The sequence below is a fragment of the Macaca nemestrina genome, chromosome 3, assembly GCF_043159975.1.
Source record: "Macaca nemestrina isolate mMacNem1 chromosome 3, mMacNem.hap1, whole genome shotgun sequence".
NCBI classification, from domain to species: domain Eukaryota; kingdom Metazoa; phylum Chordata; class Mammalia; order Primates; family Cercopithecidae; genus Macaca; species Macaca nemestrina.
In genome coordinates this window covers 55525470-55543593 of record NC_092127.1, presented here as the reverse complement: position 1 = coordinate 55543593, position 18124 = coordinate 55525470, and the positions used below count along the sequence as shown (strand labels likewise).

The window sequence follows — 18124 nt, the reverse complement described above, 5'->3', positions numbered from 1 at the left end:
ATAATAAGATATTTGCCCCTAAATTGAAACAGTTTTGTAAAATTTGCCATGTCAGATGGTTTTGGAAAATAGAATTAGGTTGGTGCAAAAGTAATTGCAGTTTTTGCCATTGAAAGTAATGGAAAAAAACATAATTATATTTTTGCACTAACCTAATATAAAATAATGATGCTAATTAGAACATAGGTGAGAAGCAGGTACCAAAGTTACTTTCAGCAGTCAAAACTATTACAGCCAGAAAATACTGGAGCTCTAAAACTTACCAAAAACGTACTTTTTTAAAAGACAAAATGAAATACATCAGACACATCGGTAAATGACACAATGTTAATAACCATGTGCAATACAGTGCACTATGGCTGTGTGTGGAAAATTGAAAATAGCACAACTGACCCTAATTTCTGACTGCTAACAAATGAAATCAAATACACATCTGAATGTAAATAAATTCCAAACAACAATGTTAGGATTAAGGTTTATTGATAGTTCTACCCATATATGCTGTATACATTTGTGTGTGTGTGTTGACAAATGTCTGCATATGTGTGTGTGCTTTGAGACAGGGTCTCATTCTGTCACTTAGGCTGGAGTGCAGGGGCACAATGTTGACTCCGGTGATCCTTCCACCTCAGCTTTCAGAGTTCCTGGGACTGCAGGCGTGCTATTTTTTTTGGAGAGACGAGGGTTTCCCCATGCTGTTCAGGCTGTCCTTGAACTGGTCAGCTGGTCACTTGGGCTCAAGTGATCCATCTGCCTTGGGTCTGCCAAAGTGCTGGAATTACACATGCCAGCCACTGTACTTGGCCTATAATGAGAATTTAATATACTTTACTTATATTATAATGAGCTTCACCACCACTAATTTTAGACATGCTCCATGTTCTTTCTCTGATTATACATATCATAGGCTAGATATGAAAGGCAATGGAATTCTGAAAATTCAGAGTACCTGAATATGGAAACGTCTAATGCTTATTAATGTGAAAACTGAAGGTTATCAGATATTTTCAACATATGTTAATATTGTAAGTTTATGCCCCAGCATTAGAATTATGAAATTTGTTTAATAACATATCATCTAGATTCTCTCCATACCTTATTATTTGGCAGCATTATGTGTCTAGTATAATATAATATAATATAATATAATATAATATAATATAATATAATCTCATGTTGTTTTAACCTAAATAACTAAAGCAATGAGATAATTCCTCACAAAAAAACAATTCCCAGTAAAATGATTATCTACGTCTTTCAAATTAGATATTGGCCTAATATTCAGTCTGTTAATGGCTGGGTTAAGGTTGGTATTTATAACTTTATCTTTCTTCCAAGGACAGAGTTTTATTTTATTCTTTGATCACAAGAGGAAATTAAATAAATTTTAAAATAAAGTATAAAGTAATAGTGCATATAAAATTTATACTGTTACCAACACTACACATTTCTTCTGATATAATCATCCTCTGAAATATCAGCTCTAAAATTGATGGGTTGCACAAAAGTAAATTAAAAATCATAAGTTAAATTTTAAAATATTAATAAAGATCTACTATACCCATGAAAGAACAACTGTCTTAGTTTACAAATCATGAACACATTATTCATCACCTTTTTCTTATTATTTTTCTCCTCTACAAAGTGCAGATAGCAATATCTCCTGTTCCTGCGTATCGGTTTGGAAATGCATAGGAAGTAATTCCATCTTTGGATATTTTACTGAGGAAACTAGAATACCAATGCTCTCTTTTCTTTTGTATTTAGTGTAATAAAAGTATGAGAACTGGATGTGTACACATCATTATTATATTTGAAATCATGAGGAGAAGTGTGTAGAGCTTCAGGGCAGATTCAGTATGAAATAGAATACTTTGTCCTTGGAAGAGAATTATGTAAGGTTAGTTTGTCTTCTAACCAGCAGCATGGGTCAAATTCTAAGTCAATCCTGTCAGGTAGGTTTCCAGAAATGATGTCCTTTTGTGAGAGCCCATGATCCTGCAATTTTGCCTCTGCCATCCTACTTACTATTATCCTCTCTCCTTTTGAACTTAGCCCCACCCCCTTCACCAATAATTTTCCCCTTCAATCTAAGCATGCTGAATGTCTGGCACTATTATGTAGATTATTATTAATCTTTGCTAAGACAGCACACTGACACATAATTTCCTTACTGTGTTCTCTAGTATGTTTATTATAAAATAATGTGTATCAGAAACATTAATACAGTATCCAAGTTACCCCATTACCATTTTCATTAAATTTCATAAATCTTTGTTATTTTCAGCTCTTACAAATAAAAAACTGAAGAGGGCCAGCCCCTCCACACCTGTGAGTATTTCTCATCAGGTGGGACAAAAGACTGAGAAAATAAATAAGACACAGAGACAAAGCATAGAGAAAGAACAGTGGGCCCAGGGGACCGGCACTCAGCATACAGAGGACCCGCACCGGCACCAGCCTCTGAGTTCCCTCAGAATTTATTGATTACTATTTTCACTATCTCAGTAAGGGGAATGCAGCAGGAGGATAGGGTGATAGTTAGGAGAAGGTTAGCAGGAAAACGTGAGCAAAGGAATCTGTGTCACAAATAAGTTCAAAGGAAGGTACTATGCCTGGATGTGCACCTAGGCCAGATTTATGCTTCTCTCCACCCAAACATCTCAATGTAGCAAAGAGTAATAGAGCAGCACTGCTACCAGCATATCTTGCCTCCAGCCACAGGGCAGTTTTCTCCTATCTCAGCATAGAATGACTGTACAATCGGGTTTTACACCGAGACATTCCGTTCCCAGGGACATGCAGGAGACAGAGACCTTCCTCTTATCTCAACTGCAAAGAGGCCTTCCTCTTTTACTAATCCTCCTCAGCACAGACCATTTAAGGGTGTCGGGCTGGGGAATGGTCAGGTCTTTCCCCTCCCACGAGGTCACATCTCAGGCTGTCTCAGTGGGAGAAACTTTGGACAATACCCAGGCTTTCTTGGGCAGAGGTCCCTGCAGCTTTCTGCAGTGCATTGTGCCCCTGGTTAATCGAGAATGGAGAATGGTGATGACTTTTACCAGCATAGTGCCTGTAAACATATTGTTAACAAGGCACATCCTGCACAGCCCTAGATCCTTAAACTTTGATTCCGTACAACACATGTTTCTGTGAGCACAGGATTGGGGCTAAAGTTACAGATTAACAGCATCTCAAGGCAAAACAATTTTCTTAGTACAGACCAAAATGGAATTTCTTATGTCTTCCTTTTCTACATAGACACAGTAACAGTGTGATCTCTCTTTCTTTTTCCTACAAAAATCAAACACTGACTGGTTTACAATTACATGACAATCTGTGACAGAATTAAAGGCAGAGTCTAAGTCTACAAGCATGCCTTCCTTTCTGCCACTATGACTTGCTGTTTAGAATTAAACCCAGCTGAAAGCACAGCCATACACCCTCTTGAGGGAGACGGAAAGGACTGGTAAGTGATTGAAGAGTTAGCTTATGCTTTAAATTTGAGTTTCTTTCATATTACAGTGGTGGTTCAGAACAGAAAGAATTGGTCACTACTAGAGTCCCTGGTTCAGCGTAACCATCATCCCTACAGGGTTGAAAGAGCTTTGAAATATAATGGATCCCTTCCCAATCCCCAAGCCTACTCATCTCCAGCCCTGAACAAAGAACAGAGAGTGCAAATAATACAAAAAGAGATGATGGAAACGGTGAGTGTTCCAGAATACCATGGGGTCCTGCTCTGTTTACATCTAAAATAAAATTCCCATAGCTAGAGGCACGTCTTTGAATTGAGGTGAAATAATTATCTCTAGAAAATCACTATTAAAATATACAAATGGCTCAGCCCTCATTAACACACTGTCACAGTTTACTTTATCAAATTAAGAAGTTGATGCTCTCAGGGCTCTGCAGATAAATGGCAAAAAAATGTTGCTTTTACTTCAGGCAATTGAAAAGATCTCAAACATAGCCCTAGGTAGGCAGGGAAGGTCTACAAAGGACTCCACAGGGGAGTCTGCCCTCCCGAGGGTTGTGAGGGAAGCGTAGTCAGTCATGGTGCCTGAGGTAGGCACGCTTCAGTGAGTCTAAACTTGTGTGTGTGTGTGGTTTTTTCTTTACAGTTGCACCAGGTTTTTTTTTTTTTTTTTTTTTCCTGATATGGTCATGCTTATGATGAGTCAGAACATTTAAAATATTTCCTTTTGTATTTTAAAGGGAGTTGGAGAAAGAGAGTAGTAGATTTGTAAATTTTGCTATGCTGCAAAATTGTTACATTAATTTTGAAATTTTCTGACATCAAAGACAGTTAAACACTGTAATAATATTTTATAAAGCATTTTAAAACACACTTTTTTCCTTGAAGTATTATTCTATTGAAGAAATAAGGAATTCTTCCTGATGACAAACGAAAAAAATGTTGCCCTTCAAGTCACTATTTTAAAAATAGTAATTTCATAAGATTTTAGAAACTTGAATACGTACATGCATAGAATGTAAATTTAATATTTATATGTCTTTAATGAAAAATAAACTAATAAATATACTTGAGGGACTTATCTGTAACCACAAAAATCTGAGATCCAAGTTTAAGAATAGCCCAGATATTTCTTTCATTCAATAGAACTGTAATCATTTAAAAAATATATCTCAATTGAAATTTTCATTCACCATGCAATGAAGTAATATATCCAGACTGTTTGGAGGTATTTAACCAAAATGTGGTTTCATGAGGAATGAACTTACATATTTCATTTTTCCTGCCTAAACCAGAGAATCTGTGGTAATTAAAGCAATTACTGAGGTTATGCCTTTGCAGTCAATCTTCATAGGTGAGGGTAGAAGAAACTCTACAGTATATCACATTTACTTAATAGCTTTGTGTGTCAATTATATAACAGTGTTGAAAATACAATTATTATATCTGGGGTTATTAATTTCCTAATTTGTCTTCTCCCTTACTTGTAGATATAGTAGTAATGATCATTCAAATCACATTTTCCTGTTTTTATTTCCTTTTGATCTTGAATAATTTTCAACATTAAACAAAAACCAATTATATGTATCAATGTTATCATCAACTCTTCAATTATGTGATGTTCCAGCTGAATTAATTAATGCTGAGAAAGGAATAATAACTATTGCACAGGGCAAGACAGTCTTTATTTTGAGGAATTGGATACACTTCCTATTTCTCAAATACCTACATTTTAAAGTTTGTCCTAATTCTACATTTTACCTGTATGTGAGTAATTATGTAAAAATAAGGACGAATTCTAGATTCAAGCATAAAATACAAAATTGGGGCTTCTGGGTCATAGTCCCATCATCAAATGTTTCAATTGAAATAGAAAAGATTGAAGTAAGATTCCAGGTCTACATGAAGAAATTATAATAATTAAGTAGCCACTGGTATCTGATCCCAAACTCTGCAATTATCCATTTTGACAAGATACTTATTAATGCTTTAAGAGTTGAATACCAATGCTTTCAAATAACACAAATAATTTGACATCAAATTTATACCGAACTAAAGCCATTATTTTGAATAATTTTAAAGAGACTATAAAGTATTCAAAAAACACCAATAGCGGCAACTTAGTAAATAAACAAATTATTAACAATTCCAAAATGCCTTTCCTGTTTTATTTAGATCGGTTAAATAAACACTACAATGTCAACAAGAAAATAAAGGTTTTTTTTATTCTTATAAAGCATACAATTGAGGAAAAAGTCTGGCTATAGGCCATTATTATAACTGGGTATCTCCTATTGTATTATGTATGTAAATTATCACCTTGTTGTGACAAAACTTACTAATACAGTAAGAATTACAATGCAGGTTACATGAACAACTTTGTCAATTTTAACATGGAAAAGCCAGCCTCCAGAGTAATAGGCAATTCATCATATAACTGTTGAAAATAGCTATAATGTAGCTGAATACTCTGCAGTGCTCTTTGTTACCAGTTATGGAAACATCTTACTTTTTCTCCTAGGGCCAGATCAGGATTGCATATTCTGCTTAGGATATTTCAAAGTGTTTTTTAAAAGATGTTATTTAAGTGAATATGCAAATTGCTTAATCAACATGTTGTTCCAATATCAGGATTAAATGATATTCAGTTAACTGAACTAAAAATGGTAAATGAGACTAACTCAGTTTTTCTGGCTTATGACAGTTTAACATGTCTGTAAAATACAAGAATCTCATCGCATAACCGCTGAGAAGGCACCCTAGTATTCTGAAAATTAGTGCAGTCATAAGATATCAGTATTTTAAACTTCATTCACTGGTGGGATCAGACTCATGTGTCTTATAGATAAATTTAATTAAGCAGTTTGATATGTTGTGATTAACTGATATGCACTCTTAAGACTAGATGAAGTATATTGCTGAAATTATTTAATAAGCAGAGAAGATCAAGAAAAAGGTTAGAAATTAAATAATATTATGTTAAAAAAATTTCAGCATCATGGATTTGTTCTTTAAATAGGGAAAGCTAGGGACAGGTTGGAAGGTCATTTGATTAAAACATCTCATGAATGCTCTAAGATATTTTTAATATACGTATTGAACAACTTGACATACCACAAGCCCAATCTGAAATTATGCCTTACTGTTTCTTATGAATGACAATGAAATAATATCATGACACATCAAGTAATCGCTGCCATATTTAGAGCATGAACGGACACTGCAAAATCTACAAAAGAAGTGAAAGACTGCTGGTACGGTGGCTCACGCCTGTAATCCCAGCACTTTGGGAGACTGAGGTGGGTGGATCACCTGAGGTAAGGAGTTTGAGATCAGCCTGACCAACATGGTGAAACTCCTTCTCTACTAAAAATATAAAGATTAGTCAGGTATGGTAGCAGGCATCTGTAAACCCAGCTACTTGGGAGGCTGAGGCAGGAGAATCACTTGAACCTGGAAAGCAGAGGTTGCAGTGAGCCGAGATTGCACCAGTGCACTCCAGCCTGAGCAACAGAACTCCATCTAAAATATAAATAAATAAATAAATAAATAAATAAATAAATATTAAAAAAAGGAAGTGAGAGACAACACGTAAGGATACACTTAATAACATAATAGCAAAGTTCAGATGTGAGAATCTTCGAAAATTATAAGCTATGAGTAGAAAAATCATAAATCATAGATATGGCCTGACAATTCCTTCAGAACATCTATATTGACCTTTTTTTTTTTTTTTTTTTTTTTTTTTTTTGTACTCTGTGTACCCACATTTGGAAAAGAGTTTTCAAGAGGGTTGACATTGCTCTTCACCTAATGTTACACATTATGTTTCGGGACATATTTTTAAATATTGTTCTATTGAATATTTAAACCCATTTTGCTCTTCTAGGTAACAAAATTAAGTATCTAATTATTAAAGGTTATCAACCAGATGTCATAAAATGCAATGAAAATGTAATGAAAAGTTGATAACAACATGCTATCAAACCAAAATCTGAAAATGTTCTGTTCAATTTCCATAACAGAGTATCTTTCATGTGTGGATGGAAAACAAGACTCAGTGACAAGGTGAAAAGTCGGTCAAAAATGATTTCAAAAAGTCAGTGAAACTGAAATAATTAAAGCTCTAATTGTTTTCTTGCTCATCGAAATTAATCTCATCCATTTAAACTTAGGCCATAACTGTTTCGATCACAGATAAGGAAAGAATCTAGCAAATTATATTGTTAAGTTTTCAAAATCTTTAGCTGATAGTTTAACTAAAATGGCAGTAATGCTCAGGTTTTAACTCCAAGTTAGAGATGCCATAGGTTTCAAATCCAAGACAGAGTTTGCAATGTGGAGAACTCCACTGCCAATTGGGCATTCTGGGTAATAGTGTTTTAAAGAATGGATGTAGTCAAAACAAATTTAGATACACTGATTACTTTAGCTTTCAGGTTAAGAAATTTCATTTGAAAATGTTCTTTTTAGGCATTGAAAAAATCTTTAAAGTGTAAATAAGCCTAGAGGAGTTATTTCAACTAATGACACAGCCTGAAAAGAACTGAAGCAGCAATACTCCATGTCTGAAGTTTAGATTGATTGCTATTATGCTTTAGAGTTTTATAGCCCCTCTGGAACAAAGGAAGTATCACCTTTTAATGTGAAGTTACAATTTAATTTTGTTAGTTGATGTAAACTATTTTTCTGATTTTAATGAACCTAGAACAATGCTTAATGTTGTAGGTGTTATGTATAGTCATAAACTGAGCCAATAAAAATTGGTTACAGGATTAGATATAAATTAAATGGTACTTACTTTTCTTCTCTTTTTATTTTATGTACATTATTTTAGATAAAAATAGAAAACATTTCTTTTAGGAAAAGAAGAAACAATAATATAATCATTATTATCCTTTGATAGACTATACACAGGCTACTCGGCTATGGCAGCATGGATGTAGGGTACCAGCTAATTACAAAAAGAGCCTGGGAATGTCTCCTAGAGACATTGGATCCAGAGATTTTCGAAGCTAATGGGATCCATCACCGCCCTAGGTTAATTTCAAAGTAGGTTGTTCATTGCCACAAATATTTATGTGAAAATATGCTGGACATGGTGGCTCATGCCTGTAATCCCAGCACTTTGGGAGGCCAAGGTGGGCGGATCACGAGGTCAGATCAAGATCATCATGACTAACACAGTGAAACATCGCCTGTACTAAAAATACAAAAAAATTAGCCGGGCGTGGTGGCGGGTGCCTGTAGTCCCAGCTACTCGGGAGGCTGAGGCAGGAGAAGAATGGTATGAAATAAGGAGGCAGAGCTTGCAGTGAGCCAAGATCAGGCCACTGCACTCCAGCTTGGGGGACACGGTGAGACTCCGTCTCAAAAAAAAAAAAAAAAAGTACAGGTTGTAATGACACAAATATTCTCAATATATTCTAAAATTAAAATTTAATATACTATTAAACCATTTAATTTTTTTAGCCCAGTCAAATTTGTACAAGGTTTAAATGTATATACAATGAAGTTGTATTTTTATTTCCTCTCTCATATTTAGAAAGCAGTGTTATACTCTCAAAATTGATCTGGTTCCATCAAGTACTTCTAGTCATTATCAATTATTTTAATGTTAATGTTTCACTTTTGAATTTTCTTTGTCGAAATATGGACTGTTAGGAATAAGAAACGATCATTATGTGTTTCATGATGTGTGTCAGCTTTTCCTATATAAGTAATCTCTTGTCAGTTCATTTCTCCCTGGAACATGAAATAGAGCAAAGTCAAAATATAGTAAAATGTGACCACCAATCCTATGTGAAATTGGTCATAATAGGAAAGTACATAAAATTGTCATCTCCAACTTAAAAAAAAAATGACAAGAAACACCTATATTTAATATGCTTGAGTGGGAAAGGATACAGTAATCATGTGAGTAAATTTAGTAAGATTTGCATTATATAATCCTGATGCAACAGTTTTTGGTATTTTATAAGAAGAAATAAAAATGAAAAATGTGTGTATTTAAGTTTCAGTTTTATATTTTTGTAAGTTTTGCTCACAAATTATTTTTGGTGTTACATAAAACCTAAGCAGATACATAGTAATTAGGTATTTTTAAATTATTTAGTTTCTTTGGAAGCATGACTGTGATAATTTTCTTCTCTTTAAAAAATTCTGTTGTCTCAACTGTCTATAACCATGCTTTGAAGTAGCTAAATAACATGTATTATAGACCCGCAAATTAGCACTTTGTTGCCTTGAAATCCTAGTTGCAAATTAGAGCTTGACCACATTAAATAAGAGCAATTCTGCTGCTCACTTAGTTCAACATCAACAAATTTCTTTTCTAAAGACACCAGGAAAAAAATAGAATGTAATAAGCCTTGATCTGTAACAGTTTCCAGAAATGAACTTGGTATATTTTAAAATTGGTTTTATATGCACAACTGCAAGCTATCACTTTGATTACTCATGTTGCTAAGTGCTGCTGAATGTGGATGGGCACCCTGTTTACTGATATAGAGTAGTATCTTCTCATTAGGCAACATAACCTGTGACCATAAATGATAAGTGGATGCAATGACTTCTTTACATGCATGCAAAGCAAGGCAGGTAAAATCAACAAATTCAGGGCCAAGCCCATTGTAACAACCCTGTAGAGAATAGAGCTAATTATCTAGAAAATTCAGTCTACCACCTAAAATATTTAGGAAAATCTTGGATTAGAAACACTGAAAACAAACAATAAATCCAACCAGTTTCCAACATTTGTCCCCAAATCTACTTAAATTTCATCCCACATGCCACCATGTTTTTCCTAAGGATATGGGCATTGTTTAAAACTAATTTGTGTATATATCAGAGCCCAGGTCTTATGAGAACATTGGTAAATACTTTAAATAAAAGAGAATAGATATTTTTAAAAAGAATATTCAGTATTCACCACTGGAATAAAGGACTCAAAAATTCAGAATATTTTGCTTATTCCTGTTGTGTCGTGTATTAAATAAAAACAATGACAAAAAGTAATTCTAAGTCTAAGCAGCTATATAACAGGTCCCGATGCTTCTTCCTCACCTACCTTACCTTTTTAGTGAAATTATGATATCCACACAAAGAACCTTAAATACAAAATCCCAATTGTAAATGAAACTATGAATTTTATGAAAAAACAAACAAACAAACAAAAACACACTAATTCTTTCTGGTCATCTGCAGTACATTTCTACAGTGACAAAGAAGTGAGTATGAATTAATGAGACTTAATATTAGACAAATAATAAACTTTAATGCGAAGAAGAGAACTGTTTCTCCATATAAATTAACAAGCTTAAATTAGTCATCTTGAAGTCTACGAACTTATTTTTTTAACTATCTTGCCTATCTTTCTAATATATTTTGGATTTTTTTAAAGAGACTACTTTAGTCATATATACATATAGCTATGCTAGTAGTTTTGACTGCAGTTGTGGAGTTTTAAATTAAATATTTATTTTATTTTAAACATAAATTCAGATGAAAATTTGAGTATAATAGAGAGAGATCCCTTGCATCCTTTACATAATTTCCATTATGGTAACATCTTAATAACCGTAGTATAATATCACAACAAGGATATCACCATTACTGTTTTATAGCCACATCTACTTTTCCTTTGGCCCCTGTCACCTCATAAGTTACTGACAAGCACTAATCTCTTCTTCATTTCTCTAAATTTTGTCAACTTCAAGAATGTTATATAACTGTAACTAATGTGTCACATAAAGTATGTGATCACTTGAGATTGCATTTTTTTCACTAAGTATAATGTCTTTGATATCCATCTGAGCTATTTATGCATTGGTAGTTCATTTCCTTTTTATGGCTCAGTAATATTCCCTGGTATCTGTGTATTACACTTTGTTTAATCTTCCAACTCATGTAGAGACTCTAGACTGTACAAATAAAGGTATGATAAACATTCATGTACAGGTTTTTGTGTGAACACACAATTTCATTTCTTTGGGGAAAATGCCCAAGAATTCAATCGCTGGATTGTATGATGGTTTTACTGTTAATGTTTTAAGAAACCACCAGATAATCTTGTATAGTGGCTGGATCATTTTATATTGTCGTCAGTGATGTTTTAATGATCTAGTTTTTCTGAATACATGCTAGGGTTTGATGTTGGTAATGATATCTCACTGTGGCTTAAATTGTATTTTCCTGGTTGTTAATGACTTGAAACATCTTTTATGGATTTATATGCTAATAAGGATTGAATGGTCTTCCCCACAAAAATCACATATTGAAGCTCTAACCATCAATATGACTTTATTTGGAGATAAATATGCCTTTATTTGTCATGGTTTTCACATTAATACACAACAAAACAAGAATAAAGTGCACTATATAGGAGGGCCTATATAGTGGAAATAAAGTTTAAGTGAGGTCATAAGGGTGAGGCCTTGGTCTGGTAGGACTGGTGTCCTCATAAGAAGAGGAAGACGTATGAGAGAGCTCTCTCTCTCCCTGAACTGCACAGAGAATAGGGCATGTAAGGACACAGTGAGAAGATGGTTATCCACAAGCCAGAAAGAAAGACCTCTGTAGCAAAAAACTCTTAAAGGCACCTAAATCTTGGACAGATAGCCTCCAGAGCAATGACATATTTTTTTCTATTGTTTAAGTCACCAAGTCTGTGGTATTTTATTATGACAGTACCAGAAGAATAACACATATGCCATCTGTGTATCTCTTCACTGAAATGTCCTCCATGTCTTTTGTTTTGTTGTTGTTGTTGTTGTTGTTGTTTTGGCAATTTTCTAAGTAGATTGATAATTTTTTTTTTAATGTTGAGTTTTTAGAGTTTTTTTACATATACTAGATCCTAGTGCTTTGTCATAAACGTTGCTTATAAATATTCTCTCTCGATTTGTATCTTGTCTTTTCATCTTAATGAGTGTTTTGCAGAAAAAAATATTTAATTTTGATGAAGTCTAATTCATCATATTTTTTGTATGGACCATGCTTTCTGTGTCAAGACTAAGTACTCTGCCTAGCCTTAGATTCTGAAGACTTTTGTATGCTTTAAAGTGTCAAAGTTATGGATTTCATGTGTAAGTCTGTGATATATTTTGAGCTAATATTTTATATAATGTATGAGATATAGATTTGAGTTTTATTTTTTAACTATGGATGTCCAAATTGCTATAGTACCATTTGTTGAAATGCTATCTTTCCTTCATTGAAGCGTTTTTGCACCTTTGTAAAAAAAAAAAAAAAAAAAAATCAGTTGGGCACATTTATGTTGGCCTTTTCTGGATGCATTATGCCGTTTTATTGATCTGATACTGATCTGAGTGTTTATCCTCTCCTCATTAATTGAAATATCAATAATGCACAGTGGTGAGTACTCTAACTATATCATGGTCTTGAAATTGGTTAGAGTGTTTCGCCCTATTTTATACTCTTTTTCAAAATTTTTTACTATGTATTTAATACCCTCCAAACTTGCTAAACATACTTGTAAGTTCTAGATGTTTTTTGGTAGATTGCTTGATGTTTCCTATTGGGACAACTATATCATTTATAATGACAGTTTTGTTTCTTCCTTTTCTGGCTGTGTATACTTATTATCTCTTTCTTCCACTATTGTACTGGCAAAAACTTCCAGTTTTACACTGAATAAACCTGAATGCCATAGACATTCTTGTCTTGTTCTCAATTGTAGGAGAAAAACACCAAGTCTTTCATCATTAAGTATAACATTACCTAGAGGTTTTTTGTATACTTTCGTTATCGAGATGAGTTAGTTATCTCCATTCCTATTTTTCTGGGAGTTTTTATTATGAATAAATATGAAGTGGTTATCAAGTGCTATTTTGTGTGTGTACATTGAATGATATGGCCATGTGATTTCTCATGCTGACATCTTTCTAGTCTCCCTCTGTGACTCCAGTGACACTAATGTTTTATCTTCTCTTATAGTCAGAGAAGCCTCTGAGCCTTTTTGTGTATAGGCTGCTTTGTCTCTGATATTCAAGTTGGTACTTTTTACTATTTTGCCTTCTAACACATTATTTTGTTCTCCTTTCTTTTCCGTTGATTCTGCCCGTTTAGTTTCTTATTTCAGTTATTGTATTTTTTAGTTCTAAATTTTCCATTTGTTTCTTCTTCACATCTTTATTTGTTAATAATTTATATTACTTTGCTGAGGCTATATATTTATGTGTTTGTCTCAAATAGTTTGTCATTGCTCATTGAAACACTTTCATGATGATTGTTTAGAAAGCTTTGTCAGATAATTATAATGTCTGTCATATTAGTGTTGACATTTATTGATTATCTATTTGCATTTGGTTTGAAATTTCCCTGCTTCTTGGTATAACAAATATTTTTTCCTTAAAATATACATATTTTGCATATTATATGATAAGGCACTGTCTTACCTAAATATTATGTTTTTGCTGATATGCCAAGCAGTGTTGTGGGTAATGCCACTTCTTCACAGCCATGTGTTATAGAAGTTCACTTTTCCCATCTGTCACATTTGATACCTCAAGAATGAGGCTCTCTGTCACTGCTGTATAGAGGTGGGAATTGTGGCTCCCCACTAAGCCTCCACTAACAGTTCTGTGACTGGGAGGTGTAAGAGTGGTGGGAATGGAAACAATGTGGGGAGTTACTGCTTCCCACATGATTTCCACTGACATAATGAGAAAGGGTTGTGATGGCCTCTTTACCATTTTGCTGTGATGAAAGTCTTGACTGTTAACTCGGTCTCATCTAGCACTCTGACATCATCCCAGTGTTGAGAGGGAGGAATGATTTGTCATGGCCAATTAAGGATGGAAGTCCAGGATTTCCACATGATCTCCATTGGCACTATAGGTGTGACCCTATTACTGCTCATTGAAGATGAAAGTTCTGCCTCCTGACTCAGCCTTTTCTGACACCACCCTGAAGAGACCATTAAGGTGACCTATTGTAACTTGTCAACAGTGGAAGTCTATTTTTGGTGGTGCATATCTGTTCATGTTTTGGAATTGCTGGCTTCTTTAGCTCCAAGCTGGTGATATATAAGACAAAAAGAAAACCTAGGGAATTCACCACCATGTTGTTCCTTGTATCTTAGGTGTCTATGCCATCTGTTTTCTTTCTACCTTGCAGTCTTCTACTGCTTATTTTATATATAATGTTCAGGGATTCTAGTTATATATAGATATCTACTCTGTCTTCTTGGAAGCCAAGTATCTATATTTTCTTTTTGGGGAAGTAAATTAAAATAACTCTTGGGAGACAAAAAAGAATTTCATTCTTTATAATCACAATCAACTTGTGACAAAAACAGCATTTTTAAATATGAGTTGAGGTGTTGAAAAATATTAGGATCTAAGTTTCTAACAAGAAACAAAAATGTACTTATGCTGCTCAAGAATGGAACAGGGCTGGAAATGTCAATTTGAAAACTATGTGCATATCACTAATTAGTCAATTGCGAAATGATTGAGACTACTTAAAAAGTATTTGGAAAAAAGGAAAAAATACAGAATTTTGAAGACAAAACATAATAAAATAAATTGAAAAGGAGAGTAAGAAAAACAGATTTGTTGCTTTTCCAAAATTTATCTAAAAATAGGAAATCCCATTCTTTTGCTCTTGTATTACTCTTTAAACATAGTTTTGAAAATGCATACTAAAAATTGATAAGCACTTCTTATGATAAACTAGGATCTGCGCTTCAAAGAACAATATTTGTCATTTTTCAGTATATTTTAAAAAGGTGCCTTAGACTTTAAAGATGTTAGAAAGAGGAATCAGACACACATGCACACACACACACACAAACACACACACACACACACAGAGTTATTGCAACAAGATGGAAATAAGTGTGTATCCTATTTCTCAGTCTCCTTCTATTGCAGCACATCATTTAAGCAATTTGGTAATATGATATTCTGAGTGTAAAGGCAAGATAGATTCATTCCTCTAGATGTTTACTTCTTTGATTTTAAAAATGGAAATATTTACTCCTCTCATATCAATATCAGAAAATACCACTGGCCTTGAAATCAACTTTGAATCTTCAGATAAATACATTGAGAACTATCTTTACCACTTCTGCTTCACAAAATTCCAGTTCAGCACCAGTAAAGGCATATAATTTTATAAACCAACGAAGACAAAGAGAATAGCAGAGAGCACGACAACAGATGGGAGATGTCAGTGAAATTATAGAAGAGTAAATTAGTTTAGAGTGTTAACTGATTTAGACGAGCAGTGAACACTGAAACCTAAGTGTTAAAAGAAAAGCCACACCTCAAAAAATCAAATTGAACTGCAATGTGATACTCTAGAAAGTTTTATTTATTGAGTGAACAAATATCTCAAGAGATATGGGTAAATGGTAAGGCTGAAAAGCAGGATAGTTATTTAAAAGTCTGTATCAGAACAGTAGAAATTCCAGATTTCCTATTTTATCACCCCAAATCCAGGCAATTAGTACTCCCCAATCTAGGAAAATAATATTTCATGACCTACTCCAAAAATTTTCTGATTCCCACCAGATTGACTACAATGAAACCTCTTTTCATCTATCCTCATCCATGTACATACATCTCCAAATTATACTTAAAGATTCACCAGAAAGTTGAGTAAAATCTTTTATCATAAAAGACAAGGAAGAAAGAAAAACAAAAAAGAAAAATTAATTAGTTAATTAGAGAAAAGCAGAAACAATTTAGGGAATAGAAACTATATGTGTATATATACACACATATACATATATAGTGTGTGTATATATAGTGTGTGTATATATATAGTGTGTATATATATATACACACACATACACATACACACACATTATATTATTTGCAAATACATATAAGTATTTTATAGTCTCAGAAAGAAAATAATTACATAAGTTTATGTTCACCTACATACAAATTATTATCCTCAGAGAGATAATAGAACATATGGCACTGATGAAATATTAACAAGATATCACAAAATTAATAGAAATAGAAAGAACTTATAGAAATATTATCAAAAAATTTTAACAAATTTCAATAGAACAGTTAGATGGCAATATTCAGGAAATCACCTGAAACTCTGATAAAAAACAGGAGAGAAAAGATAGGAAAATAAAAGCTTCAAAAAAAGAATAAAGAGAGGCAAAGCAAGATAGCTAAATACAAGCCTCCAACGAATCATCTCCGCCACAGGAATGCCGAATTTAACAACTATACAGAAAAAGCACCTTCATAAGAATCAAAAATTAAGTGAACATTCACAGTACCTGGTTTTAACTTCATATCTCTAAAAGACACACTGAAAAGCATAGGGAAGACAGTCTTGCCTTGCTGATGCCACTCCCTCCCACGTACTCCATGGCCTGGTGCAGAGATAGAATCTATATGCTTGGAGGAGGGAGAGCACAGTGATTGTGAGACATTGCATTAAACTCATGCTCCCCTGTCCCAGTGGAAAGGAAAACACGACTGAACTCAGCGGAATCCCAACCATGGAGAGAACACTTAGACCACCTCTGGCTGGGCGCGTTGGCTCACGCCTGTAATCCCAGCACTTTGGGAGGCCGAGGTGGGCGGATCACGATGTCAGGAGATTGAGACCAGCCTGGCTAACATGGTGAAACCCTGTCTCTACTAAAATTAAAAAAAAAAAAAAATTGGCCGGGCATGGTGGCGGGCGCTTGTAGTCCCAGCTACACGGGAGGCTGAGGCAGGAGAATGGCGTGAACCCAGGAGGAGGAGCTTGCAGTAAGCGGAAATCGTGCCGCTGTACTCCAGTCTGGGCAACAGAGTGAGACTCTGTCTCAAAAAAGAAAAAGAAGAAGAAGAAGAAGAAGAAAAAAATAATAGATCAGCTCTCACCAGAGGTGAAAGACCCTTTCCAGCAGTCAGAATTTGAGTTCTGGAGAGCCTTGCCACCATTGGCTAAAGTGCTCTAGGGCACTACATAAAGTACAAAGGCTGTCTGGGCAATAAGGACTGAAACTTGTAGGCAAGTCCTAGTGCTGAGCTGGGCTTATAGTCAGTGGACTCAGGGACACATGACCTAATGAGACACCAGCCAGGACAACTAAGGGAGCGCTTGTGCCAACACTCCTTTAAACCTAGGCAGCACACCTTACAGCTCCAAATCAGAACCCATCCTTCTGCTTGAGGAGAGGAAAAGGAAGAGTAAAGAGGACCTTTGTCTTGAATCTTGGATACCAGCTCAGTCACATTAAGACAGGACACCAGTCAGAGTTGTGAAGTCACCCATTCCAGACCCTAGATCCAAGATTTCTAGGCATACCTTGCACCAGAAGGGAACTTGCTGAATTGAAGGGAAGGACTGAGTCCTGGCAGGACCCATCACCTCGTGACTAAAGAGCCGTGCATCCTAAATAACCAGCAGCAATACCTAGGTATGTGGTACATATACACAATGGAGTATTGTTCAGACATAAAAAGAATGAGATCCTGTCATTTGCAACAACATGGATGGAACTGGAGGTCATTATGTTAATGGAAATAAGCCAAGCATAGAAAGACAAACTGCATGTTTTCACTTATTTGTGAGAGCTAACTATTAAAACAATTGAACTCATGAAGACAGAGAATGAGAAGGATGGTTACCAGAGGCTGAGAAGGATAGTATAGGAGTGAG

General features: G+C 34.5%; 1 long non-coding RNA gene across 1 annotated transcript; it reads right to left on the bottom strand.

The window, feature by feature from the left end:
• Positions 1 to 781: 781 nt before the first annotated feature.
• On the bottom strand, positions 782 to 17858 carry LOC139362168 (uncharacterized). The gene is made up of 3 exons (XR_011620524.1): positions 17771 to 17858; positions 16749 to 16869; positions 782 to 805 (listed from the first exon to the last, which is right to left on the bottom strand). It is a non-coding gene; the product is annotated as an uncharacterized lncRNA (long non-coding RNA).
• Positions 17859 to 18124: the final 266 nt, after the last annotated feature.